Genomic DNA, 3,995 nt, shown 5'->3' with positions numbered 1-3,995 from the left:
AAGGAAAAACAAATACTTTCAGACATATCCATTGATTGTGTATGTGTATTTTTTTTTCTGGAAGTAATCACAGTGATTTATCATGATTTTAAGCAGTTTCAAGAGCAGATTATTACGAAAAGCGTATGAAAAAAATTGTTAAACATACTAAAAATAAGATATTAGGATGAGTGATGGTCAAGAGCAAGTGGAAGCATAAAAATATCAAGTCAACGCAAAGCGTAGCATCCCCTCGCAGGGTACAAATGGCCTCTATACGTCAGAACAAGTACCTCCATTGGACTATACTAGGCAAGGAAGTTAACCACATTTTCACATATATAATTAGGTGTTTTTGCATATTTAATGAGCTATGACCTTTCACCTTTGACTTACATACTCAGAAATCGAACTTAGGCTGATCATGTATTTTGATACCATGAACCTTCACATCAAATTTCATTCAAATCCGTCAAACAATACTAAAGTTATGGATCGGAAACCAGATTCGCATATTTAATGAGCTATGACCTTTGACCTGCATACTTGAAATTGAACTTACAGTAATTAACTTTGTATTAACCGCACTTTTTTGCCGCCGAAAAAATTCAAAGTCGGGGGTGCGTCTTATACACGGTACACACAATTTTTTTTGTTTTTTGTTGTTGATGTATGCCCCTCCACCTGGCGCTATGCCTGGCAATGTCTCCCAGCTCAGTAATCGGTGCGTTGACTCCCCAATCGGAAACTAGAACTATTTGGTTTGAAAGTAATAGTTCTGATAGATCTCAATATGTAGTTTATAATAATAATTCCTCCAATTTTTCTTCCATTACACTGGGTACCACAAGGTTCTATCCTAGGTCCTCTGTTTTTTAATTTACATTAATGATCTTACACATTGAGCTGCATCTCGCAGTCCAGCATGGGATATTTTTTGGGGGCGAAAAAGAGGGGTGCGGTTAATACACCGTTAATTACGGTGGGCCGTATTTTGATACCATGTACCTTCATATAAAAAAATTCATTAAAATTTGTCAACATTACTCAGGTTATCGAATGGAAACCAGATTCACATATTTAATGAGCTATGACCTTTGACCTACATACTCCGAAATCGAACTTAGGCTGAACATGTAATTTGATACCATGAACCTTCATATTAAAATTCATTAAAATCCGTCAAACGATACTAATTACTAAAGTTATGGATCGGAAACCAGATTCGCATATTTAATGAGCTATGGCCTTTGACCTACATAGGCTACTCGGAAATTAAACTTAGGCTGTGTTTTGATACCATGTACCTTTATATCCAATTTCATTAAAATCCGTCATACATTACTTAAGTTATCGATCGGAAACCAGATGTATATTTTTTTGCATATCAATGTTGAGTGTAAGAGGAAGACTCCGGAAGACTCCGGAAGACTCCAGAATGATCACTATTATATACCTCACTTAAGAAATCCAGCCATCTGATTGGTCGAAATTGCAGTCATGGTTTTAACTATTCCTGTAAAATTCCCGGTAAAATTCCAGTTACCGGAAAAATAGTTTAGTCTTAGTGAAATACCCATAGGTTCACATGTTAAAAACTGGTTTGAGCGATCGAGGATACCGTACGTGTGCGAAGAATTGGTCGGTATTTTTGTATACGGCAATCTTGATCGTACTGAATTCCAAACAAGGCAAAAATGGCTGAAGAAACTGTCCCAAGATTTCAACATCTTGATCATGATCAAATGCAAGACTTGCTGCCAGCAAGAACACCAAAAAGGGTACGTGAAATTCTCCATAATTTTTTTTCAAAATAGATCTACCGGTAGTAGGCCTAGATTCTAGTAGTAGGCCTAGTGCTAAAATCCTTCCCCTAGAGATTACACACATCCCTATGCATTGGCCATTGCGTGCTCATGCTTAATTGGTCGATGTTTTAATTACCAGAGATTCAAACTAATATTGCTCGTGATCCTGAAGGTGATACTCAATAAGTGAGGTGTCATATGAAAGCACAGGTTTTTCTCCATATTCCCCAAAGTGACGGCTCACCCCCAAAATTGTAAAAATATCTTGCTTAGACTAGAATCTAGATCTAGTCTACTCTCAAAGATACACTCATAAAAAACAACCGTGCAGATAAACTAGAGAAAGGCCAAGGTGGTGTCATAAGTTGACTCTTTTTTTTTGGCATATAAAAGTTATAATGACTGCTTTAATATTCGAGAAATAGTTAGCGTATAAAAACAACCATTTCTCTCGAAGCAGTCATTAATACTATACTATTGAATTCTAAATAATTTTGAGGAGACATGTGGATTATTTAACGTGCACGACATCTAGTGAGCTCTTTAGTGGAGAAGGAATAAACATGTGAAGATTGGATGATTGGAATAGAGAAAACGCATGAGTAAAATTAGTGGCTTGGTGATTTACTCTGCGGGATGGAACGCCTCAGTCCCACACATACACGCACTCACGCATTCTGGTAAACGACTATTTTATATACCTTTCTACTCTTCATTACTGAACCTTGTATGAATCATTTGAATTTGATAACACCGATATATATGGTGGCTCCTAAGGGACACGCAAACGCAAAATTTGACGTATACCTATGCAACAAATTTGTGGATTTTCACGTCAAAGACGTGAAAATCCACAAATTTGACGTATACCTTTGCTTGGTAATTTTTTCGTTTTTCTGTTCTCAATGGCCCTGAAGGGACACGCAGACATAAAAATCTGCGTCCAATATTCACGTCTGCGTCTCCCGAAAGGGACACGCAGACGTGAAAATCTGCTGGAAAATCTGCGTCCAATGTTCACGTCTGCGTCTCCCAAAAAGGAAACGCAGACGTGAATATTTGACGTGAAATTTTTTCAGTAAGCTGAGCACCAGGAAGATAAGCGTTCTGCTATGTTTTAAACAGCGTTATCTCGACATTAATTGTACACCACTTCATTCTATTTCATGGACTAAAATTGATATATACTATAGAAGGCCTAGATGCATTACGCTTTGAAATTTGTAAACATATTTTGCCTGTACCAAGCAATTACTTCTTTTTGTGCATCTTGTTACCATTTGCCCCCCCTCCTATCACATCCTTTTATTCTCTCTCTCTCTATTTCTTTCCATCTCTCTATCTCTCCTATCCTTCGATCCTTCCCATTCTTTCTGTACTAAGTGTATTCGAAATTCGACAGAGAGAGCTAGAGAGAGAGAAAAAAAAAAGGAGAGAGGGGAGAGACAGATTGGGAGAGAGAAACGTTGAAAGAGGAGAGAGAGAGAGAGAGGGAGGATAAACCATAGGGTTAGAGATTGGGAGAGAGAAGGGAGAGACAGATTGGGAGAAAGAAACGATAAAGAGGAGCGAGAGAGAGAAGGGGACATTGGGAGAGAGAAATAGAGAGGGGCAGACAGATTGGGATAGAAAGAGGAGAGAGAGGGGAAGACAGATTGGGAGGGAGAAAGGAGAAAAAGACCGAGAGAGAGAGAGAGAGGGAGGATAAACAGATTGGGAGAGAGAGAAGGGAGAGACAGATTGGGAGAGAGAAACGATAAAGAGGAGTGAGAGAAAGAAAGGGACATTGGGAGAGAGAAATAGAGAGGGGCAGACAGACTGGGATAGAAAAAGAAGAGCGAGAGGGGAGAGACAGATTGGGAGGGAGAAAGGAGGAAAAGGCCGAGAGAAGGGGAGAGAGAGTGGTGGGACATTAGGAGACAGAGGAGAGAGAGAGATGGAAAGAAATACACAGAGAATAAAAGGGTGTGATAGGAGGGGGGGGGGGGGGGGCAAATGGCAACAAGATGCACAAAAAGAAGTAATTGCTTGGTAATGAGAGAAGAAGAAAATCAACAATTTGAGCTAAATTCAATGTATTTGTATTTCTTTGTAATTTTGTTGTCTATATATTTTGTCTGAATTGAAATTGTAGACATGATGTTTAGGAGCCACATACATATTCTACTGCTCTCTATTAACATATCATATCTTCACCTTCTTTTTTCC

This window comes from Strongylocentrotus purpuratus, unplaced genomic scaffold (genome assembly GCF_000002235.5).
Source record: "Strongylocentrotus purpuratus isolate Spur 01 unplaced genomic scaffold, Spur_5.0 spur5_scaffold_8, whole genome shotgun sequence".
Classification (NCBI taxonomy): Eukaryota; Metazoa; Echinodermata; class Echinoidea; order Camarodonta; family Strongylocentrotidae; genus Strongylocentrotus; species Strongylocentrotus purpuratus.
The sequence above is the reverse complement of the archived record's forward strand: the minus strand, read 5'-3'. Positions refer to the sequence as shown.